At 33.4% G+C, this 26,977-nt stretch overlaps 1 protein-coding gene across 16 annotated transcripts in view; it reads right to left on the bottom strand.

Moving 5' to 3' along the window:
- Positions 1-26,977, bottom strand: part of MBD5 (methyl-CpG binding domain protein 5) — a 475,596-nt gene that overhangs the window by 444,604 nt on the left and 4,015 nt on the right. Inside the window, exon 2 of one of the 16 annotated variants that reach the window (XM_063712781.1) lies at positions 229-26,977. The exons of the other annotated variants lie outside the window; for them this stretch is intronic. The gene's annotated coding sequence lies outside the window, so the exon portion shown is untranslated. The remainder of the gene's footprint in view (positions 1-228) is intronic. 16 annotated transcript variants of the gene reach the window in all.

The raw sequence follows: 26,977 nt of genomic DNA, 5'->3' as shown, positions 1-26,977 counted from the left end.
ATATTAAACCATATGATCATCTCAACAAATGCAGAAAAAGCATATGACAAAATATAACATCCTTTCATGACCACACACACACACACACACACACTCAACAAACAGAACAGAAGGAAATTTCCTCAGCCTGACAGAACATCTGTGAAAACCTCAAAACTAACATAATGGTAAGACAGTAAAAGCTTTCCCCTAAGTAATCAGGAACAAGAAAAGGATGTCTGCTCACACCTCTTCTATTCAATATGGTACTAAGCATTCCAGCCAGGGAAACTGGGCGAAAAAAAAAAAAGAAAAACAGAAATGAAAAGACATCCAGATTAGAAGTAAAACTATTTCTATTTGCAGATGACATAATCTTATGTATAAAAAAACCCAGAAGAATCCACTAAAATATTTTAGAGCTAATAAGGTCTGCAAAGATGCAGAATACAAAATTAATATGCAAAAAGCAGTTGTATTTCTAAAAACTAGCAATGAACAAACCAAAAATGAAATTAAGAAAACAATTCTGTTTACAATAGCATTAAATGGAATAAAATACTTAAGAATAAATTTAGCCAAGAAGTGTAAGACTTGTCCACTGAAAACTACAAAACACTGTTTAAAAAATTAAAGGAAATGTACAGAAATGAAAAGACATACTGTTCATGGATTGGAAGAGTTACTACTGTTAAGATGGCAATAATTCCCAAACTGATCCACAGACTCAATACAATCTCCTACTAAAATTTCAACAGTCTGTTTTTCATTTTCAGAAAGGGACAAGCTGATTTTAAAATTCATATGAAAATATAAGGAACCCTGAATAGCTAAAACAATCTTAGAAAAATCAAGAAACAAAAAAAACTATAGTTAGGAAACACACTTCTTGATTTCAAAACTTACTACACAAAGCTACAGTAATCAAAACAGTGTAGTATTGATATAAGGAGAGATGTACAGACCAACAGGATATTACTGAAAGCCTGAAATACACCCATATGTCTTTGATTTATAGATTTTTGACAGGAGTGCTAAGGCAATTCAATGGGGGGATACAGTCTCTTCAAGATATAATGTAAATTTTCATAACCTTGGATTAGGCAATAATCTATTAAATTAACACCAAAAGTTAAAGTAACAAAAGAAAAAATAAATGAGACAAAATTTTTGTGGATCAAATGACATTATAGAGAGTGAAAAGACAGCACACAGAATGGGAGAAAATATTGCAATCATATATGATAAGGGTCTAGTATCCAAAATGTATAAAGAACTCTTACAATTCAATAATAAAAAGATAATGAAAAGGCAAACACCAAAAAGTGGAAAAGGATTTGAATAAACATTTCTCTAAAATGGAAAAGAATTTGAATAAACATTTCTCTAAAGAAGGTATGCAAATGGCTAATAAGCACATGAAAACATTTGGAACATTATTAGCCATCAGTAAAAGCAAATCAAAACCAAATGAGATAAAATTTCAACCTCACTTGATGGCTGTAACAAAAAAGACACAAGTGTTGGTAAGGAAGTTGAGAAACTGAAACCCTCGTATGCTAATGAAAATGGTGCAGCTACTTTGAAAAACAGTTTGGTAGTTCCTTGGATGTTAAACATAGAGTCACCATGAGACCCAGCAATTACATTCCTAGGAATGTGTTAAAATATATGTTAACACAAAAACTTGTACACAAATGTTTACAGCAGCATTATCCATAACCAAAAAGTGAAAGCAACCCAGATGTCCGTCATCAAATACTGACTAATGGATAAACAAAATGTGGTACATCCTCATATGAAAAATTACTTAGCCATAAAGGAGACTGAAGTACTGATGTACACTAGCATATGAACGAAACCTTATTCTAAGTGAAAGAAGCCAGACACAAAAGGCCACATATTATATAAATCCATTTATATGAAATGTCCAGAATAAGCAAATCTATATAGTTAGAAAGTAGACTAGAAGTTGCCAGATGATATGGGAAGGAGGGAGGTACTTGGAAGTTACTGCTAACAGGTATAAGGTTTCCTTTCAGGGAGATAGAAATATTCTGGAATTAGATTTGGTGATGGCTCCACAAAAATGTGAATATGCTGAAAACCAAGGAATTGCATGCTCTAAAATGATTTAAATTGTAAATTTCATGCTATGTGGATTTTACCTCAATAAAAAATGAAATCCACCCCTCTCCCCCACAGAAAGCAAGTACTACAGTACTAGGTATACAGTAATTACTCAACAAATTTCAGTTATTTTTCCTCTTTGCTTTCTTGTTCAAAAGATATTGCCATAGTCCTAACTAGCTAGAAGTACAGCTGGAGTGCAAAACCACAGCATAACAATTATTCTATGGCTAGCTCCCACTGACAGATTTCCATAAATTTCTAGTGCTATCCAAATTCCTCCCTTGGTTCAAAGCAAAGTGAAGAATGGATGATGCACGAAATCCACTTGCCACAAGATTTCTAGCTTCTAAAGAGCTAAGGTGATGTCCAATTTCTGGGTACAATCACTGGGCAGCTGAGAACCAGTGAATACACAGGTTGATGCCACTGTCTAGTCAAGCCACAGTCCAGTCAATCCATCACATGTTACCAGAAACTCCCAGCAACTACAGGAAAATGCTTCTTTTTTACCATTTCCCACAATGTGGTCAATATGACTCTTGCTGGCACCACTCCTCAGACACTAACATCACTAATGAAATTCTATTTCTTTGCTCCTCCTGCCTCACCCTTTGAGCACTGCAGTACTTTCTGGGACTACACAAGAATTCATGTCAGAAGAGTGGACTAGACTATTCCAACATCCCAGGATGAGACAGGGCAATTTTTCACAGAGAGGCTTATCTCATATCCACCCTAGGAAATTTATTCACTTCTTTTCTCAAGGGAGCAAAGTAGTAACTTCAGGCCTTCTGGGGGACTTTTCAACCACAGAGTTCCCCCTGAGTACATTCAGTCCCCTGTTTTCTCATCTATTCTTTTCTCTTTTAGTGGTTTTCTTATCATTTGTCTTTTACTGAACAAGTCATGTTACCTTGACCCTCCTTTTGAATATGTTCTTCCTCATTCCTAGGAAAGCCTTACTCTTCTCTACTCTCCAACTCCAAAACAGCAAACTGCTCTTCATTCTTCACGTCAGTGCTCCCTGAAGAAGACTTTCCTAGTGTCCAAAAATAGATTTGGCAGCTTCTTTTCTCAGTTCTTATTTTCTCACAAAACTCTCTGCTAAAGCATTTGCCAGGCTGTATTATTATTGTTGATTTTCAACATAGGTATGTGCATATCCTCACTAAACCATAAATTCTTCAAAGGCAGATGTTGTGTTTACTCATACTCGTAATTCCAGCACCTAATAAGTAGTAAGCATTTAAAAAATAATTTCTTAAATAAATGGGTGGGAAACCAAAAAAGGCCTATCAGGAGACTTAATATATGTTAACATTTCTCGAGTCCTACTGAGACGGACCAGGCATTGTGTCAACAACTTTGTATGCATTATCTCTCTGAATCTTCCAAAAAACCATGAGAAGGAGGTAGTTAGTAAACTTTTTTTGAACAGGTAAAATAATGCTTTACAGAGAGTGAATATTTCAGGATCTGAACTTAAATTAATCATCACCAAAGTTTATGCTCCTATTCACATTAGACTTCAAAGGGAAAGAACGATGAATAAATTGATATAAGAGGATTGTTTCAAGACAGCATATTTAAGTTGGGAATTATCTATAGTATCTTACTAGAGGCTTCTTTGTGAGGCTTTCTAAAATAAACAACCCTATGTATGAGATCTCACAAACAATGGTTTCTCTAGTTTTGCTGCTTTTGTAACTCGTGTCTTTGCACATGCTGTTCCCTTAGTCTAGGAAGCCCTTACCATCTTATGCAATTGTAGAATTCCAACTCGTAACTTAAAATTTAGCTAAGGTATCACTTTGGACTTAGGGCCATTCTGCCAAAGGAGGTATTCTCATCATAAGTGGTTGCTTGCTGTTCTTTACAATTACTTCATTAAATGAATACTCTAGATGACCTTATACATTTACTTACATGTCTTTCTCCCCTAGTCACTCTAAATTTCTTCAAAGGCAGAGTTCCCTTCTTATTCATCTTTGTACCCCTAGTGCCTGTGTGGCACAAACACAAACATTTATCAAGGCACTTGGTGAAAATATTGGTTAACAATTTCTACATCTCCCAATTTGGCCTTCTGGTATATTCAGATATTATCTGCTTAATTCTGGCCAAGCAGGATGTAAAAAACATCTAGAATTGCCATTGCCCATGATCCTTTTTAAAACTTCCTCTGTCTCCACGTAAAATGTACTCCATTTCTTTTGGTTGCAGAGCCCTTACTTCAATTCAGGTTTGTATGACCCTTAGTAAAGGTCATGGTCTTAGTTATGGCTTGAGCTAGATTTGAAGGTGCAAAAGAAAACAAAGTAAGAACTTGATAATCTTGGTGATTGACACTAAAAGTAAAAAGACAACCATCTTATATGATCATAAAAGTTAAATGAGTGCATCATTAACTAAGAAGGGGAAAATTGAGGATGGCCAGGATGATTTGATAAGAAGTGACACCTGATTTGGGATTTGCAGTAAAACTATGTTGGGGAGACGGTGGATAAGGCAAGAGGCACTGTACAAAAGACAGCATGTGAACAAAGCCAAGGAGACCTGAAGGAGCACAACATAATCTTGAAGAGGAAGTGGGTTGGTTAGCTGCGATGAAAGACATCATAAGGAGAAAAGTAATGGGAGATGAAGCTGGAGGTCTAAGTTGACATAAGATATAAAGATGAAGGACTTACACTTCAGACTGAAAATAGGATTTTATATAAACCAAGAAAAAGGAACAATCCACAAGGTTTTTAATCAGGGTAGTGACATAACCAGGTTCATGTTTGGTAACAACTCAGCAAAAGACAGAATATGGCCCAGAGTACAGAAAAGTCAGAGGCAGATTAATTAGCTAAGGAGACTACTTACTACCATTCTTTAGTCAAGGAATGAACTAAAGTAGCAGCAATATGCATAACACAAAGATAGAACTGAGTGGACTTAGGGATTAGGAAGGAAAACAATTCTATAAGATTTGGTGATAGGCTGACTATGGAGGTAAAGAAGCGGTGGAAGAGGACTATGATATTTCTAACTTGGGGAATTGGGGTAGACAGGGACGGCACCATCCAAGAAAGTAAATATAAGCAAAAGAGGTTTGTGGGAGATGTTAATGAGTAATTACATAAATACTGAGTTTGAAAGACCTCAGGGACTCACTGCTAACCACTCAGTCTACAACTTAATCATATGCTGAATTATTTTGATGTGTTAAGTAGATTTCTCAACCAGTCACAAAATCTTTGAAAACCTTGCATTTTCTTTCTTTCATAACATCACTAGTATATAAAAAGCCTTCATTAAGGTTGGGTGCAGTGGCTCATACCTGTAATCCCAGCACTTTGGGAGGCCAAGGTGGGCGGATCACAAGGTCAAGAGATTGAAACCGTCCTGGCCAACATGGTGAAACCCCATCTCTACTAAAAATACAAAAATTAGCTGGGTGTGATGGCACACGCCTGTAGTCCCAGCTACTCGAGGGGCTGAGGCAGGAGGATCACTTGAACCTGGGAGGCGGAGGTTGTGGTGAGCCAAGATTGCACCACTGCACTCCAGCCTGGTGACACAGTAAGACTCTGTCTCAAAAAAAAAAAACAAAAAAAACAAAAAAAAGCCCTTCATTAAGACAATACTAACAACAAACCCTTGGTGAACTGTTTGACTTGTGTGAACCATGATTGTGTACATAAATTAGGAAACAATTTTATTATCCATTCTAGGATTAAGAGGGGAAGTTTTCAAAATTTCTAGATTGCTATATACAAATTCTAACATACTTAATAGCATAAAGACAATGGAGAAAGAAGAGAAATGACATTTCCTCTTTACATTTACTAGTAGGTAACAGTCTATCTGCCTTTTATCTTGGAGCAATTAGTCTCCAGTACACTTGAGAAAGTGACCTAATCCAAGTTGTTTTTTATTTACCAGTTATAAGCACTATGGGGGGTCAGATATTAGTTCTGCCACATTCTGTATAACCTCGAGCAAGTTACTAAACTGAACCTTTAATTTAAATCTATAGAAAGGCATAAAAAGACCTAACTCACAGATAAGGATTAAATGCCATACATACAAGCATCTATATCTATGTCTGGCATATGATAAGCCACCAAATTAATATCTTTCTTTCCTTCATGTGTTCTTCGTAAGAGAGGAGACAAATCTATGTATATTTATAGGTTTCTAATATGAACATTTTAGAAGTTATATTTTAATGTTCAAATTTAGCAAAGCATAATGGTTAATAAGTACTGAAATTAAATCTCATTTAAAATTTACTAGTCGTGTAACCTTGGTTGAGTTCACCAAAATATGCTTTCTCATCTGTAAAATGGGAATAAAAATTGTACTGAATTTGAAGGTGACTGTGTGGATATAAATGACATAATGCATGCACAGTATGTATTTACTATGTACCAGTTAGCATGCTTATCAAAAGTAAGCTGCTATTATAACCATTACATTCCATTTTGTCAAATAGGAAAATATAATACACCTCTTATTACACAGACATAATGATGTATTTGTGTGTATGTGTGCACGTGTGCGCCACTGAGGAATACATGAGGACAAAGTCAAAGGGAACCAAGAAATTGAATTCAACAGTCACCAAACAATATACCACAAAAAGCAGTATCATCTTATAGTAAAACATAAATTTTTACTGAGGAAAATAAGAGGCAGCAGGAAAATCACCAACTAAATTTTAATCTTTGTAGAGTAACTACCAAAACTATTATTTTTACATAAATTTGGATGACCACAGGAGACATGAAAAATTTTTATAAGGTATTTTCATGTAGTTTCCCAGAAATAAGGACTTTAGGAATAACAGATTTTACATAATATTTACTGAACTAATTTTAATTTGCTTTTAAGAAAGAAAGACACAGATAAACATTAACAGGTACTTTTATTATACAAATGAATAATAATAACAATAGCATATATTTTTCCCACACACAAAAGGTATTTCTGACTTACCCACTAATCATCTTATATTTATTTATTTCCTCTTAGCAACAAGTATCCTTCACTGAGTCATCTACATTATTTTACCTGGTCTCCCGTGTCTCCCAACAACACATTTGATGAGAAAGTTGACTAAAATACATGGCATAATCCTTGTCTAGGAAACTTTTTCTTCTGTGCTTAAAAAAGTCACGGGAATACTAGACTTAGAACCTGGTTCTCAGTGTCATGGTATAAAAATGTTTCTGCTTAATACTAAATAGTGCAGCCCCATGGGCATCCTCACTCATTAATCCAGATCCAATAATTGGAAATGAGATAATGGCATGTCCCTACTAGACTAAAGTTCAATTCTAAATTTATCTGTGAAGTAAACCAGCAAAAATAAATTAAGACTATAACAAGATTTGCAAGGAAATGTTTGGTCAAATTTTGCATATTATTTTCAAGCAGTTTTTAAATTATCTTAAAAGCATTGATTTATATAACACCACTTAATATATGCATTACAAATAAGCTTTATTCAGATATAGAGATGACTCTTCTTGGAGACAGTTCATATCACTACGTACATCTGAAGTTAAACTGCACATATTTTTAATTTAATTCTGTAAGTCATGCTTCCTCAAAATTTACACTGGATCCAACCTCAATTATTCTGAGTTAGCAGTATTTTCAAGTAGCTATAATTGAAAATCCCAGTCTGACGTATTAAACACTTAAATAACTGCAGATACATTTTTAGAGCAAATAAATATGTTTTACAAAAGACTGGAAATAAGTTAAATTTACTTATTTTGCAAATCATAGGTACTGACAGACCCAGGATCTAAAATATGTATTTCTAATGACTTATTTCCTTCAACTAAAATGATCAACCCAGCACAAATATCTTTCTTTACAATCCTGATTTTGTAGATGGGTAAGAAATTGGTAGGCAACATATGGTGAGTCAAGTATCACTGAACAGGGAATAAGAAAACCTGCTTCTAGGCCAAAGGCAGAACTGGTGTAATCCATAAAGCTCTAGAGCACTGATTCTCAAACTTTAGTGATGAAAAGAGAACCATCAGGGAATCCTTGTTAAAATCTAGATTCCTGAGCCCAAGTAACTAGAACGTCTATTCTTGTATGTATGTATGTACGTACGTACGTATTTATTTATTTATTTATTTTGAGATGGAGTCTCGCTCTGTTGCCCAGACTGGAGTGCAGTGGCACGATCTTGGCTCACTGCAACCTCCGCCTCCTGGGTTCAGGCGATTCTCCTGCCTCAGCCTCAGGAGTAGCTGGGATTACAGGTGCCCGTTACCACGCCCAGCTAATTTATTTATTTATTTATTTATTTATTTATTTATTTATTTATTGTATTTTTAGTAGAGAGAGGGTTTCACTGTGTTAGCCAAGATGGTCTCAATCTCCTGACCTCATGATCCACCTGCCTTGGCCTCCCAAAGTGCTGGGATTACAGGTGTGAGCCACAGCGCCAGGCCTAGAAATTCTAATACAATAAGATTAGGGTGGAGTCCAATAGTCTGCAATTTTAATATGCAACTCAGGTGATTCTGATACAGGTGGTCTAGGAGCTCATTCATTTTCAGAGCACTCACAAACCCCCTGAAATACGTAAACAAGCCCATAGAAAATTTTTTATACAAGACATCCTACCCCCCAAATCTAATGATTTCATCAAATTTTCAAAGGGAGCTAAGACCTAAAAAAGGGTAAAGGCTACATTGCATCACGAAGCCCTAAATCCCAGGTAATAATAAACCTGACCAGCTACCAGATCGATCCCTTTATTTGTAAAATATCTTTCAGCAACACTAGTTAGGTCCTTTTTCCCCTTTTTCAGATGTACAGGCAGTCACTCTGCAGTCTTTATACAATTACCAAATGTGAGTAAGGAAACTATTAATATCATAATTTTCTTTGTAAGAGATTCGAGTTTTGCAATTTTTCTTATTTACCTTATTTGTAGCTTTTTTGGTCCTCCTCATCTTCCTAAATTTGTAGTTTTATTTTACTCTTCATTTAATGTAGATTGTAGAGGAACTATAAAGCTGTGTTTTAGAATAATGTACTGAGGCTCGATATGGTAATTTAAAAACTGTTCTTATTTTTGAAAGCTGGTCTAAATATCTTTATGTATCCAAGGCCATTAAAAAAAAAAAAAGGTTCTTTGGCCTCTTGTTTTCAGTTCCCTATAGCTTACTCATAGCTGTGAGAAATTTTTTTCTGTAAGTCATAAATACCTTTTCTTCCTCATAGAGGCATATGCTTCTCATCAGTCATAAAAAGGAGGATGCAACTTTAAAATGTTATATAGGCACTAAAAATAAATGGTAGCAAAAATTGCCAAGAAAGGACAGAGATGTATCATCACTGAACTCTTAGTATAAGAGTGCCTTGATCACCAGGCACTCTTAGTTTAGTTTTTTTTTTTTTTTTTAATGGTTATCATGTAGAAAAGAGAGAAGAAAAAGCATGTCTTTTCTGAATCACAGTAATATCCACCTAACAATTCTCATTATTATAGTGTTTACTATTTATATCCACATAGATTCTTATAAAAGAGAAATTCCACATCTCTTGAAAGCAAGAGTATTATATGCTAATGATGTATCTGCAACTAAAGTGCTCAGCAGAGGTTTGGTAGGCTATAAGTACTTTTGCACATATATTTTTAGGTTTTCTTCACAATTAAAAGTAAATAGTAAACAACGAAGTGGAAGACAGTCCCCTTTAGGGGGCCAGAGCTTTTCTCTCCTTATCACTCTCTCTCAGATTAAAATATAGGAAAGGATAAAGATGGCCTTAACTTGTTAAAAGACTATACAATGCTCTGAGAAGATTTCTGTGTATATTTCCATGTTAAGACTTTATCTGTTTAAGAAGAAAGTTTGTTCCCCTTAAAAAATTTCAAGTACAAGCAAGTAGGTATTAAAGGATTTTTACATTTTTGGAGAGAGGAAAGATGGGTGGAAAGCAGAAGAAAGGCAGTGAAGACCAAGGCAGAACCTTCTTTTGCCCCAGTAATCAATCTCTGCATCAAAACATGTCATCTTACTTGCTTTAGAATAACGAGTGTTTGTGTGTATGATGTACATGAGTATGCATAAGTGTGTAATGTGTGTACAGGTACAACAGTGAAAGCTGTTAAACTAGATGGCCTGTTGTAAACTGGTTCTCATCTTTCTCCTGAGAAAGTTCATCCATGATGCCTGATGGTGGTTCTTCTCCAAATCCATTTCAAGGTACTTCAGAACAAGAGTGTCTATACAATCTGCTACTTTTAAGTATTACTTTCCTGAACTTCTAACCCTTCCTCAATTTCACCTAACCAGTCAGAAGTCCCCTCTCCTAATTCTTTCCTGGCCTGAGCCAGGGTGGGGTGCTTTCATGTCTCTCCATAGTTTCAGTAATTGAAGCTGAGGATCCAGAAGTCACCTTCACAGAAATTCCTCATCACACCCTCCTATTACTCCCAAAACAAGTCATAGAGTCCAGATTCTGTAGTGTCATCAGCCCTCCAACTCCCTGTGAACTGGTGTTTAACGATCCTTCAAGAGCAAGGTAAAAAAATGTTAACACAGGGGATCATAGCCCTAGCACAGTAATTCTCGATACTGGCTGGACTTCAATAAATAAGCTGGGCATGGTGGCATGAGCCTGTAGTCCCAGGAGGCTGAGGTTAGAGGATCCCTTAAGCCCAGAGGTCGAGGCTATAGTGACCAATGATCACGCAGCTGTACTCCAGCCTGGGTGACAGAGCTAGATCCTGACTCAAAAACAAACAAACAAACAAAACCCCACAAAAGCATATCACTGGTAGATAACATCTACCAGTGGTTTTGTGGCTTATTTTGTAAAGCCATCACGTGAGGGGCTTTAAAAAATACCAGGGCCTCTACCCCCAAAGATTTTGATTTAAAATTTAGGGCCTGGTCCTACATGATTTTAATGTGCACCCACAGGGTCAAGAATCGTTATTCCAGACCTAGGAGAAAAACGCATGCAAAAACAAAAACTACTGCCATAATATGTTTAACTGTTAAGGATGGGGCCAAAAATAAATTAATGGATACATATATATGATAAAGATTAAATTGTGTTTGTTATCAAAATTGGGAGTTTGAATAAATATAACAGAAATAATGTTGGCTATATTTTTTAAAAAGCTATCATTGTCACTTACAGCAATTATTTATTTTGCCTATTATGAATTAATAATGATATAAATACCCATATATACATCAAAGTAACTTAGTTTTATTTAATTAGATCACAGAGAGATAAAGAATCAAAAGGCTGGATAATCTATTCTGTCCATATAGTATACACACTCAGATTTAATGAACATGACATTATTTATAATTTTAAAGAAGATATTATCTACCAGTAGGGTGCTTTTGCAGGGAGTTTTTTGTGAACGGCTGGAGTGCAGTCACACAATCATGGCTCACTGCAGTCTTGACCTCTTGGCCCAAGGGGTCTTCCCACCTCTTCCTTCTGGGACTACAGGCTCATGCCACCATGTCTAGCTTATTTGTTATTTATTTAGTTATTACTTTTTAGCTTTTATTTTAGGTTCAGGGTTACATGTGCAGGTTTGTCAGACAGGTAAACTGCATGTCATGGGAGTTTGGTGCACAGATTATTTTGTCATCCAAGAAATAGGCATAGTACCCAATACATAGTTTTTTGATCCTCTCCCTCCTCCCACCCTTAATTTTTAAATTTTTTGTAGAGACGGGGTCTCACTATCTTGCCCAGGCTGAATGGAGTAGGGTGCTTTGAATCAAACTAGACAATAGCCTAGTATTACAAACCACAGCATTCCCTTTTACAAAATAAGAAGCAGGAATATGTGCCCAAAGTCACTTTTTCTCAAACTAAGTAACAGGTATTTTGAAACATAACTGACTGGCCAGTACCCTTGTGGTTAACTGATACTCACCAGATAATGTCATTTTAACATAACTCCTTAAAACATAGCAATTCCTTATAAAATATAACTCCTATTCCACATAGTATTTTCATATAGACTCTGTAAATTAATCTTAAAGATAATGAAATTAAAGAATACACAGTAGTAACCCACTTAATAAAATGAATATATTCAGACAATTAGATGAAAATGCAATTTCTATAGCAGAGCAATTTTTCATTAGTTTATACTTAAAATTTCAGAAATGATTTACCTTCATTTCTGCTTACTATCCAAGCAACAGTGATTTCCAACATTTTAAGCCTCGAGTTTTCTTGTGTCTCTTTTAGCCCAGGGTAGGAAGTGACTTTACAAACACTTAAGTACATCAGAAGAGCTTTCTATTTAAAGCAATTCTTCAGTGAAATCTTTTCACCATTTACTTTACGAACTTGGCATATTCAGTTTTTAAAGTATTAAATTTCTTAAAATTTGGCACATCAGTAAAGTAAAAATAGTATGTGTCCCTAGGAGACAAAACAACAAATATACACCAGAAAAATAATAAGGTTTAAAACATACAGAGACATTGTACCCTCAACTATAAAGAATCCAAAAATATGAAATGGGATACCTAAAGAAAAAGATTTTTCTTATAAATTAAAATATGCTCACATCACCATATTATATTTTGAAGAAAGATTATCTCTATTTTTGAGATGACAGATCTAAGGTTGTAAAGCAGAATACTTGTTTTCAGCTCTCAGCTATTATTTTTGTCTGTAGTCTGCTGCACTATCTTTCTCCTTTGCCATATGCATTGTAGGTGGGATGTTTCCTGTTGTTACTATGTCTAGCTTTGCAGACTCAATTTTCAAACAGTTTATTTACTTCTCAAAGTGTGATCCTATAATTGTGCTTTGTTGTCCCCAAGTCAAAGTATTAGGATGTGTACTCAGTTCTTCTATTTAATATATTTTTTTGAAGCAAAAATCAAACCCTTTGTTAACCTGGTATAATTTAAACAGTAACATCAAAAACGAAATTAAAAAAATACAATGGACAGTAAGATAAAATCACCTAACTTCCTTACAAATCTTTATCCATTAGTTTAGTCAAAACCTTAAATGTGATTGATGGGATACGCTTTCTAACTTATTATAAACTCTTTTATTATCAGATACAGTGACGATTAATTCACAGTAACAAGATTGCAAACTGGTGTTACATCAAAACCATCCCAGGAAAAAAAAAATGTGTCCTTAATTTCCCCAAATCCTCAAGTTTTCTTTTTCTTTTTTTTTTTTTTTGTCAGCAATGATAAGACTGTACTTATTAAATTCAAGGTAATTAAAGAAAACAACCTTCTTTACCGAGAAAAAAAAAAAAAGATATAACCCTGAAAAGTTTTTGTAGAGATGACATTTAGGAACCATAGTACCAACACAGTTCGCTTCCAGGGACATAAGACTCCTGTTTAGAAATTTTGTAGATGTATGGAACTTGGCAAAGTCCTGAAAGATTTAGTAAATGCTAAAAGAAACTGAAAAGAAATGTATAAAACAAGCATAAAAAAAGTTTTAAAAATGTGATTCCTCCTGTTATATAGACTACACTGAAATCCAGTGTCTGGTCGAACTTTCTAGGCATCCTGCCTGACTTTCTTCTCTTTCACATTCCTGCTTTATTTCTTATGGCAGATACTAATACACTAGGAAGCAGGGGACCGAGGTACCAGATACACCAGTTGTTATATAACCTTGGATAAGAGACCTTTTCTGGGTGTCTTTTTCCTTATCCAAAACATTGAGAGAATGAAAAATTAATGCTTTTATTATCACCTAGAAATGTTTGCTTTACAACTCAACTTGTATCTGCATTCTCTAAATAGCTGAAAAGAACTGTTTGTTCTTTTATAATGTAGATCACTCATAAATATTTCCTTAGTATTGGTCTTCAATGGAAAGACTGTAAGTTCCATAGTCCTTGCCTGTCTTATTCATAGGTGAATACTTGGCATATGGCAAGTACTTAATATTTTTAGAATGAGTAACTGAATTAATGAACATTTATGCTTCTCTACATCACTATGAAAAACCTGAGCTTGCTTCTCAAGTCCTGGAACTTTCTGTAAATGAATTTTTCCTAACTGCATTTATAATGCGAATACACTGCACATTCTATGTTTTTTCTCTTTGAGAAAAATTTCTGCTTATGAAAATATTACTATTCTCTTGAATCAGGATTTGACGTCGCTTAGCAGCTGATGTTAACCTTAATAGTTTAAGATGTCTCTGTCTCATTTAAAGATAATAATATTTTTCACAAGGCATAACTTTAAAAAAGCATATGTAAATATAACTTGATATTTTTTAGCAGAAATTTAAACTGGTTTAATTACATCAGGATTTACAAAATAATATGAGTTTTCAAACTGGGTTACTGGGTGATTAGGTTTCCTGATTCTATGCAGAAAGAATATATGAAAATACCAAAAAAGATTTTAGAACATTTTGTAGAACTTGTTTATAACATTTAAGCATTATTTCATATGAAAAATACCAGGGATATTGTGTACCAGAATCCAGTCAATACTTGGTTATTTGAAACAAACAAATTATCTTTGTTTAGTTTTCTACAATAAAAGTGGCCCTTATGTAAAAATCTCCATTAAGTGTTTGCAATTTTTAGAGTAGTATACTAAATGTTAAGTTTGGTTATTTTGGAAGAGAAAATTCATTCTGCCTTTACATAAAAACCCTACATCTTAAGCAATTATGAGCATAAATTATAAATTTGAAATTAGACACTTTTTGTTATCTATGCAACCATTTATAATTATCTCTTTAAAAATGCTTCTGAGTGTTTTGATTGCCAATATTTATTATTTTCTGGGTCCCCCAACCAAACTGTTCATCACTTTCTTAAACTTATGAATTATACACATTGTAACAGTTTAAATAAGAAAAAATAAAAACTTATTTAAAATGTTCCTTAATATGTAAATTAAAATATAGATACTGTTCACCTTATAAATCTAGTGCTGTTCAAAACCTCATTGCTCACTAATTTATTCCCTGAAACTTGGAATCACTTAATAGAAACGAATTATTAAGCATGACAGTTAAGTTTCTAGGATGGCTCACAAGAGCACACTGAGCCCATATATACTACTAGAGTACTGACTATGAGAAATAGGAGTTTTTGACCTAGTTCATCAAAGATAGAGAAAAAGCCAGTTGATGGCTAAAAAAGATATTCAGCCCTTAAATATCCTAAGGGATGGCTAGCCCAATACTTAACTTTAATTGTCTACACCCATTTAAATCAAACTTTTCAAGTAATCTTTGAGTGAACCAACCTTAAGTAAGAGGATATATCCAAAGCAGACACAAGCTAATACAATTTTTAATGAACAGAAGAACGTATCTTTACATTTACTTTGCCAACTAATGGTTTTGTTGTTTGAATTCTCAATGAGGAGAATGCCAACTAATGGTTTTGTTGTTTGAATTCTCAATGAGGAGAATGCCAACTAATAGTTTTGTTGTTTGAATTCTCAATAAGGAGAACAGATAGCTTGGCTCAACACATTGGCACATGGAATATGTTGGGTTCTAATTTTAGTCTTTCCGCTGACTTTCTTATTGCTATACTTTAAAAGGTCCTAAACACTCTGTATGTCTGTTTCTTTATGAGAAACAACAAAGATATTTTTCCCACTATCTCCCTCAACAAGAAGTAAAAAAATAATGTAAAGAATCTGGCAAATGTAAAAAGACACATAAAAGTGCCATTTGAAAAGTCTGGTACACATTTCAAAGAACTAGAAATAGAATTTGTTTTATTGTACCAAATGAAATATTACCAAGTTAAAGATTTACCATAATATACTAGTCACTATTTTCTATAGTACAACTAATATAAAGACAACACATAATCACTATAACAGTTAATACTTTTGTGTCGCTTAGCATGTACCAGGCATTTTTAAAGCATTGTATACATCTAAAGCATTGTTTAAATCTAAACTCACTAAATAACCCTGAGGTGGACACAACTGACTAGGCCCATTTTACTAATGAAGAGACTGAGGCACAGAATATCCCATAGCTAGTTAAGTGGTGGAGCAGGGATTTGAATCCAGACAGTCTGGCTCTAGGGTCCGTGCTCTTAACGTTTTTGCAATATTGCCTACCTAACGTGAGGAAACAAAGACAAGGAAAGAAAATATATTTACATATTTGTTCACTTAATAACAATCACCAAAACCAATGCTGTAAGTTATGAGTAGAATATTTACATTAACCAAGTTGGGGAGCATTTATTCAAATTTCTCTACCATCTGAGTTTCACATTTACAGATGTCCACTTTGTTGGTCTTACTGTGTTGGCAAAGTGCAGAACGGCACAAAAATGAAGTACATCAGGTCCTCAGAAAAATGTAGGAGTTCAAGAAAGCTTTAAAATAGCTTTAAGATTAACAGATAATTTTATTTCTAAAAAAAGAAAAAATTCTTAACGCATAACATAAAGATTCTAAAACAGTTATTAATAGTAATATAATTTCATTTTCCTTCTCGCCTTCTACTATTACTAATAGTGCACCCTGCTTATTCAATAAAGACTTGTACATATCTTCCCTCTCTTACAATTTATTACATCTTTGTGATATTTTGTTCTTAATAAAGGTAACAATCCATTTTTTTTCATTTTTTTCATCTACTATGGTAGTAGATGCTATTAGTAATACGAGAGAAGGAAAATGAAAAAATTTAGTGAATGTCCACAACATTCTAGGACTTCATACTCTATTATTCATAGTCATGACAACTCTGAGATATACTAATTTTACTGATAAAGAAACTAAAGTTCAGAACCATAACAGCTCGTTAAAGGTTCTGTATTGTAGTATTCAGTCTATGGAGCCAATGTTCAAACCCAGGAATGTCTCTGAAAGCTCTACAGGTTGTTGCCTATTAATAAAAAGGGTATAATGTTTATCATTGGTCATCTGTGAGTAATAGTAATTAGAAGAGTGTAAAAACATATTGATAAGCTTAGCATTTAACTTTAAAAATAATTTTCATGACCTTTCTTTCTCAAAGCCATTAAGGATGCAACAAAAGAAAATGATGTTTGTCTCACTTTTGTATTCTTCACATTAAGTTTTTGGGTAGGTGTTTATAAGCAGTGAAATATGAAGAAACACTTCATTAAGTATGTTTCTCAGAATATTTGTCTGTTACAATGATGAAATAAGATAATGTCTACAAAACGTTTAGCACAATGAGTGGTGCAAAGTTAAGTACTCAATAAATGTTAGTGACCGTTATTAGAAGTTCAGAAGAATTACATATTAAGACCCCTTGAAAAAATATTGCAGTAAAAATGTTTATCCAGCATTCGTTAATCATAATCATGGTTTTTAAACCTTATTTGATAAAGCAGCCTTCTGGGTTTTTTCAGGTGCAAGGATAATCATACCTATTAAGTTATCACAGAACTAGAGGACCTTGGAATATACTTTGCTAAATGACAGTAGAAAGCTGTAAAACAGAAGAAATGTCTCAATCCCTGAAAAATGCACAAGTGAAACTTCATTTCTATTTAAGAGATACACTGACCTCCTAGAATTATTAGATAAATTTAGTAAACTGTCTTTTCAAACATTCTTTTGTTTTGAGACAGGGTCTTACTGTGTCACCCAGGCTAGAGTACAGTGGCATCATCACGGCTCCCTGAAGCCTTGACCTCACAGGCTTAAGTGATCCTCCTACCTCAGCCTCCTAAGGACCTGGGACTACAGGCACTTGCCCCCATGCCTGGCTAATTTTTGCATTTTTTGCAGAGATGAGGTTTCACCGTGGTGCCCAGGCTGTCAAACATTCTAATAAGCTTTCCGAACACTGTTGGTCTATTAATTAAAAGTAGCCTGCTAGATACTGCATGGAAAATGAATGAATGCTGGTATTGTCTCAATTGGAATGTTTTAAAAATAAGTAAACAAATAAATAAGCTCTAAATTCTATAGTTCTTATTTTTAGATGCCAATCTGCTGTAAAAGCATGGTCTGCTGTACTTGAGAATGTGAGAAAATTAAGTTCAAGATCACCTGATGAAGTACCTTCATCAATTTTCAACTTCATGCATTGGCAGAATTCATCAACTGTTATGTGGTACGCTGTTTATTTAATGAAGACTTCTACATATCTTCCTTGTCTCTTACAATTTATTACACCTTTGTCATATTTTCTTCTTAATAAAAGTGGCTTAATCAATTATTTTTTTATAATGCTCTTAATATTTTGGGCATTCCTTGAATCTTCAGTTATTAGATTGTTAATTACTTAATACAGACAGAAACTGGTGTCTAAAGAGGCTTAAAACTTAAGATCAACATGAAATGAAGATAATTTATTGACAATAAGTTAAAAGAAAAATAAGAATTAAAAAATTAAATTTCTTCAACTTCCTCTTTAAAGTATCACTCCAAGTGATACACACTAAGATATTCAAAGCTAACATTATGGCCTAAAATAGTACAACTGAGCAATTTATAATCACTTCTAACTGTATGAAATCACTCTAAACATAATCAAAATAAAGTTGGCATCTGTATTGCTGACATTTGGTAGCTGTGCATTATATTTCTTACCAGTAGATAATTTTTTAAATGTTTATATTCTAACAACTGACACAAATATGTGCTAGATTCAGAACAAATTATGAATGTGATATTTCTACTCTCCTTCTACCTTGGTTTGCTCGATATTATCACACTGTTCTATATCCAGGTGCCAGCTAAGGATCTTCTAAGCTGTCCAGCTGAATGTGTCCCTCACCATCATTTGTTAGGATCTCTTGCACCTGCCTAATGCACTTGAAGTAAGGCTTTTTTCTTCATTATTCACAGCTTAGTCAATCATACCCAGGACATTCTCTTTTGAATATATACAGACATAATTTTTAATCCCCTTCCTTTTCTTTTCTAACTTCTACCTGGTATATTTATGACACTACGTTGACTGGTTTCTAATGTTATTTCTGTTAAAAGGGTTTCTTATGAGACCTGTCACTGTAACCATGATTCTATGGGAAAAAGCATTATTGGTTTTAAACTGAAATAAAAATGAACTTCTATAACACAAATCTTTTATAACTAATAGTAGGTTTTTCTTGTTAAACCTAAGGAACATTAGTCTAAGTTTAAATATTAAACCTAAGGATAAAGGAAAGCTTGGCCTACACAAAGTTCTGCAGTTTGGCTCCTACCTAACTCCCTAGCATCATCACTTACCATACAACGTCTTGCTCTAAACTTCTGCCACATTGACCTTTGTTTAATATTCGGTACTATGCTTCCTCCCACTCAGAACCTCTGTATATGCTATTCCTTCTTCCCAGAAAACTCTTTTCTTCATCTTGATCAAATTAACTTACTTGAGATCTCAGCTAAATAAACACTTCCTCCAAAAAAAAAATTCCTCTTGATCACACTGAGTAAATTCTCCTTCTAAAAGCCCTCATATTATGTACCTCTCTACAGCAATTGAAACAGTTCCAACTTTGCATTTATTTGTATGATTATTTCATTAATATCCTTTTCTATCTTTAGATATAAGTTTCGGGAGATCAAGACCTATGTCTATTTTTGCTCACTATCCCAGTGAGCACATAATAGTAACAACAACTGTTTGTCAAAGAAAGACATTGGCAAACCCTTTGTGAAAAAGAGATAAACACTGAGTCAACAATAACTACCGTTTAAAGAAATTCACTAGGACTCTTTAGCAAAAAAAAATACAGAGCCATATTAGAGCTCTTTAAACTTTCAGAAGAAATAAAAACGTTCACTTTCTGGTAGTAGGTGAAGACTGGATGGTAATTTACATCATAGGGGTACCTGGAAATAAATTAGATGCAAACAAAACTTACAAATAAAATGGAGAAAACATAAGCTGTATCCTTTGTTACTTTTAGCATTTATATATGATTTATAGTTTTAATTGTGTACTATTTACTATTGATCCTAGGGATCAACCTGGGTAAAAAATTTATTTGTGAAAGAAAAAAGAACCTTAGCTAGTATTCTTGCATGTTTGCTGCCTTCACTAGTGTTTTCATTTCCAACTCATATTCAGAAAACACTTACTTCAGACTCCAATGGACTCTCTAGTCATAATTGCAAGGACCTATTCATTTCCTTATTTTTTGTGCAAATAATTTTTCCCCCTTTCTCTACTTCTTTCTTTTTGAAACTACATTCAGGGAAATAAAATTTTAGAACCATAAAAGTAAAGGTACGGTATATTATTTCTAATCATTTCTCTAATTTACCAGGCTACTCTGAATTTTAATCCCAGCTTTCAAACTAGTAAAAATAAGCTTCCCAATCCTCTCACCCATTGGAAGCTTTGTCTTTACCTGAATTACCCTCTTCTGTGACAAACTAGTATCTAAACTCCACCTAAACCCTGATTAACTCAGGTCCTCCCCAAAAGCACACTGTGATTAACTCTAAAGAATTCTAATTGCTTTTTTTTTACAAGGCATATTTACACACTCAGTTTAATGTTATTTTACAAAGGTTCTTAAAGTGTTTTTCAAGTACATGTTTCAGTCACTTAAAAAGAAGTACTTAGTCTTCAAACCTTCTGTTTTATTTTTGTCCTCTATTCAAACCAGTACCTGATTATAGAAAACATTACAAAAATAGTACATGATTATACTATCTGTATTTTGAGTGAACATATAATAATTTGGATCACTGATTAAAATAATAAAGTTCATCTTATTCCCATATATTGTATCTTATCTCAGATTGAAATTGTCTACCACTTTATAACTGACATCCTTTATCACCAGCAGCCCAGTCTATATTTTTCCAGGACAGTGAGAAGTGCATTTTTCAGTAAGAAGCAAAATATTTAAAAACTACATTATATCCATTGTTCCTTCCTCAATTGACTAGGCTTTTCACCCTGTTAGATAAGGTAAGTTTGACAGACTTTATTCTCTATCAAGCTATGATGACTGTTAGCCAATACTATATTCTCTTCAAGATATTCTAGGGGTATATTCATGTGACTATTTAGACTAGAACTGCAATTTTCCTGGGTCATTTTTTATTTCAATACATAAGTATATTTTCTCATCAAAAATCATTACATGAATATAAGCTTATTGCTACAAATAAATCCAAGTAATGCTAAAGATTAAATAAAAAGAATTCGTCAACCTTCCCACATCCCACATATATACTTTCTGTATACAAAGCATGTAATTTGATACCTATCTTCCAGATTTTTTCTTAATGTACTGAGGTAGTAATATATATGGCATATACTTTATGTCTTTATGGTATAGATAGTATAAAAATGTATTGTATGGATATAAACATATACATTCATAAACATTGCATACTTATTATTCTGTCCATTTTTTACATAAATGAAATCATAGTGTGCATATTATTTTGTGATGTGCTTTTCAACCTAGCTTATCTTAGAGATCTTTCCATGGATTTTAAACTATAAATCTAAGTTTTGCATGGTTGTTTTTCATTCTTATCTTCAGATACACTTGAGAGTATTTCCCAACTTTTTTTTTTTCTTATGAGACAGAGTCTTGCTCTATTACCCAGGCTGAAGTGCAGTGGCATGATCTCTGCACTCAGGAGGCAACCTCTGCCTCCTGAGTTGAAGTGATTCTCTTGCCTCAGCCTCCCAAGCAGCTGGGATTACAGGCATGTGCCACCACACCTGGCTAATTTTTGTATTTTTAATAGAGATGGGGTTTTACCATGCTGGTCAGGCTGGTCACGAACTCCTGACCTCAAGCAATCCACCCACCTTGGCATACCAAAGTGCTGAGGTTACAGGCATGAGCCACCACACCTGGCCCCTAACTTTTAATATTACTTAGTTTCTTTTAATATCTCCATCGTAGTACTTTTTAATTAAAAGCATTTTGCCAGCAATTCATTCGATTTAATATGATTTTTCATCTTTCCTAAATGATCTGTTGCTTATACCTCTTATAAACTTGGATGTCAATAAAAATTACATGTACATACATAAAGAATGTATAGATTTAGTCATTCAAGGTCTAAAATTAATAAAAACTAAAATTTGGTTTCATAAAAAAAAGAAACCAATGTAATATAGCAAATTTGCCTATTAATTAGAAAAATTAAACACACGTAAAATTCAAGTCCTTTTCTGACTGGCCGAGGTAAACTGCACAAAAACAGAAGCTGTTGAAGAAATGGTTTTAAAGAATTCTAAATAATTTTTAAAAACAAAAAACCCTTCTAAAACAATGTACCAAAATACTTAAAACAATAAGAACAGCAGCCTAGAAAAGCAATATAATATTAAATTAAAATGTGTGTTATGTGGGACTAAACTCCTTTCATACATGCAAGAACATCTGACTAATGTGACTGTTAGGTTTATTTTCTAGTGGGCAACATATTGCTATATTTTTCAAGCTGGGAAGAAAATTCGAATAAATTGAATAGCAAAGTAACACCTTCTACAGAATTTATTAATTTCAAAACAACTAAGGTGGACCATTTAAATAATACATGCAATAATATATGCTGTTAGGTTTTATTACAGAAAGTGTTAAAGGAAAAGACTATATTACTTCTAGTAAAAAAAAAAAAAGCTTAATTTTACACTTCTATGAAAGAATTAAAGGTTAACACCTAAATTTTAAAAAAAGTATTCTTAAGGAATGGTATGATTTAGGAAAGCTTACGGCTAGTCAACATCACTCTCATCACTATTAGTGATATTTGTAGCTAGTAAGAGCTTTCTGATACATAGTAAACTGAACACTGTAGCTTTAATTGAAGTTTGAATGTTATAAACAGTTAGATGTCTGGCTCTGGCCTGCATTCTAATACCATCAGCAGAACAGAGATGGGAAGCATAAACAAACCTTTTAACTAGATTACATTGTCTAAAATGGCCAAGAAATCCTTCAGCACAAACTCCAGTGTGACAAATATAGAAGGAAAATGATTTTGGAATAACACTAAAAAAATAGCCTCTGAATATTACAGGAGCACGTATTTGATTTCCTAAATATTTTTGTTATTTAATACTCATTAATGATACTTTATAACTTTTCAAATAAGAATATTTTATATCTTACACAGCGAACTCTTTTTAGGTCAGTATATCCCAAGTAACAAAGCTATTTAAAAATCAATATTTGCTTTTATTGAATGTGGAATATTTCCCTCCCCCAACATCAGTAAATGTACTTATACAGTCTAAATTATTATTTTTAGATCCTAATAATATTAAGAATGTATGGATTAAGTTAGTTGATGGCCAACAGATTAGCAGATACTTCTGGACTCATGCTGTATAAAAAACAGTAATTGTGAATACAAGGATAACTCTAAATATAATTTAGCACACAGTCAATCTTAAAAAACACTTTGGGATTACTTCTAACTTCTGAGATACAGACATTAAAATTTTTTTTTTTAAAGCTACACATGAACTTAAGTTTTAACATTAGCACCACACAGAAAATTTTCCTCCCATTGCTAGAATCCTGATTGGTTGGCAAAAGAATTCAGTGAAGCATATGTGTACAAAAACTTTTCACCATTTCAAGGTTGGTGACTGATTTACATAACTCATATTAGTCCTTTAAAACAATGTGTTCTAATAATCTACTCAATGACAATGAACTTAATTAAAAGTTCTCTAATAAAAGGTTATATAGGTCAACTGAAATAAGGACTCAAATCAAAATCTGTCATATCCAACTTTGAATAAATTATACCAATTTAAGTTGGTAATATAAGTTAAGCCTGGATCTCACTGTCTCTTTGAAGAGTTATAGTGAGTTACAGTGAGTCATTCCAGCTTCTGACATCTTACATGACACAGAAATACCTCAAACAGAAATACTCTTTAAGTGTGTTAGAGTTAGAATATTTACTTTTAACTGAATTGTCTTTGGGTTGTTTCAAGAAATTATTTAAGATCATACTACTGATTATTCAGATTATTCTTATAAGCAAAAAAAAATTTGCAATAAACTTTTCTTTCTAATGTATAACAGATGATAAAGAATATTTCTTTAGCTTTAAAAATGTTTCCAAACTCTGTAGGTCATTATGTACTGGCATAATATTTGCAGGACGATAGAGTCAATACAAGTTGATATCCCTTATTCAAAAGGTTTTGTGGACCAGAAGTATTTAGAATTTTGGATTTTTACAGATTTGGGAATATTTGCATTATATATCTATCGAACATCCCTAACCTCAAAATCCAAACTCCAAAATGCTTCAGTGAGCATTTTCTTTGAGCATCATGTCAGTGCTCAAAAAGTTTCAGATTTTGAAGCATTTCGGATTTTGGAATTCTGGATTAGGAATACTCAACCTGTATAAGTTTATAATATGAACATGTATTTACTTAGAAGAGACACAAAAGTTACTTAAGTAATAAAAACAGGAAAAAAAGTTTTTAATTTTTTTTTCTCTTAAAAGTAAAGGATGTAAAACTCAACTACCCAAAGAGAGCTGTATTAAAAAGTATTTTAATTCAGTAGCTTTTAAGTACAAATATGAAATAATTTAGGCACCTAGAGAACCCAACAAGTTGATCATTCTTATACTAAAATATTTCTGACTTTAGTACTAAAAAGAGTACATTAAACTTAATCCTATATATGTAATGTAGTAATTATGAAAATGTATGATAGAGTCCAGAAGGTAATGTGTATACATACACCAAAGCACAAGACAATACAAACTTCCCATTTTTTATGGGTTTTTACACCATCAACACATTTATATTAAAAATTTTATAGTAAATATTCATTGGATCAGAAATTGTTACAACCTTTGAACTTCATATAAGAAAATATTAAATGTAACTCCACGCAAGTTAAAGGAAGTTTAATATAGAGAAGGACTGAACTGAACTTTTTTCTGTTTATTTTTATGTTTGTTTGTTTATTTATTTAGAGACAGGGTCTCACTCTGTTGCTCAGCACAGAGTCCAGTGGCATGATCATGGCTCACTGCAGCCTCAACCTGAGTTCAAGAGATCCTCTCACCTCAGCCTCCTGAGTAGCTGGGACTACAGTGTGCACCACACCAAGCTCAGCTACTATTTTGATTTTGTAGAGATCAGATCTCACTATATTGCACAGGCTGATCCTGAACTACTAGCCTCAAGTGATAAATCCTCCTACCTCACCTCCCAGTTGTTGGAATTACAGGTTTGAGCTATTCCACCTGACCTTATTAAAAAATATTTATTTAGAGACAAGGTCCCGCTCTGTGGCCTAGGCTGGATTGCATAGTTCACTGCAGCCTCAAAATCTGGGGCTCAAATAATCCTCCCGCCTCAGCCTCCAAGTAGCTGGGATTACATTACAAGCGTTGAGTCACCATGAGCAGTTCCCAAATGTCATTTTTGCCATACAAAGAAAACACTGACATTATGTATATTTTAAACTGTACAATGGTCTGTATCTACATTCCTTATAGAAGACTGGGTTTTTTTTCTTTGTTTTTCTATACTTGTAAACTTTCAGAAATTTTCGATTAGTCTGTCAAGCTATCAGGGCCATAATTTTACCATTGCTTACCAGTGTACAGATTGATAAAAACTCTACTGTGACTGTGTTTTGAATTAGAAAGTGTCATAAATGTAATGCGAATTCAATTTATCACAGTGCTGGGTACTTATGATAAATGGTAACTATGATTACTAAAATAGAAATTTAAGAATGGATGTGAAAGAGATCAGAATTCACCACTCAGGAGTCTATTTATCTTCACAAGATACTGCACCAGCAGAGGCATCCCCACCTTCTTTTTACCTGCAAATCAATACTTTTGTAAAAGGTATACTTTAAGAAGGGCAAATTGAATCCAGTACTTTTTCTAATATACTTTTCGATTACACATGAAAGCCGTGACAGAAACTGCGATAAGATTCTTTGTTTTTGAAACATCCATCTACTAAGAAAATTCCAATTCATTTTACTAAAGCTATAGAAACTATACCACTTAATAAAGATTAAAAATTACAACTGACTTAGAACTAGAATTGGGAAGTTTCTTATGAGGATTTTGCAATGATATTTCTACTACATACTAAAAATTCCAAAACTCCTAAATAGTGCACACTAATTACTGCAGAATAATTAAATCATGCTGTTAGATTTGCTAAAATATGGTAGAAAATATCTGAAAACTCAAAATGAAAATGTACAATGTCTTCCAATGAATCATGAATGATAATCTGTTATATGAGATAAAAAAGAAAAAAGTTACTTTTGAGAAAAAGATTTAAGTTTAAAGAGTTTGAGGTGTTTTTTTTTTTTTTGGAAAAATTTAATGAGATAATTTAATGAACATTGTTGGTCATCTTAAAAGAATTACGGTTAGCAATAAAAATCCAGCAAAGGCAACCACATAGGCTATTTTCATTGTCTAAAATGTGTTAACTATATACAGAATATAAATCCCTAGAATACAGTATTAAGTGGAAAATTTTTCCTTATATGTTTGTATTTTAATAAAATAACAGCAATATCCTTCTTAAACATGCATTTTTCCACCTAACAGTATCCATTTAGTTAATATAAAATTTATTTAGGTAGAAACACCAAAACAAAGATATGACCAATACACTTGTGGAATACAATTAAGATAGCTCTTCACATTAAACTGCAGGGACCATCTTTGTTTTTCAGATGCCTAGCACAGTGCCTGGCAGACAGCAGATGATCAAAAGATGTTTAATGAATCGCTAAGTACAATCTGTTTTGCACATACAGTCAAAATCCAGACAAGTTTGCAAAGGTACATAAGTTGGATATAGGCTTTCTGGCTGACTTCATGGGGGTCCCACTGATGACTAGGAGTAAATCTTCATATCCATAGAAAACTGGAAAGTTGATAATTGT

The sequence above is a fragment of the Pongo abelii genome, chromosome 11, assembly GCF_028885655.2.
Source record: "Pongo abelii isolate AG06213 chromosome 11, NHGRI_mPonAbe1-v2.0_pri, whole genome shotgun sequence".
Classification (NCBI taxonomy): domain Eukaryota; kingdom Metazoa; phylum Chordata; class Mammalia; order Primates; family Hominidae; genus Pongo; species Pongo abelii.
This window is presented reverse-complemented; position numbering and strand designations above follow the sequence as displayed.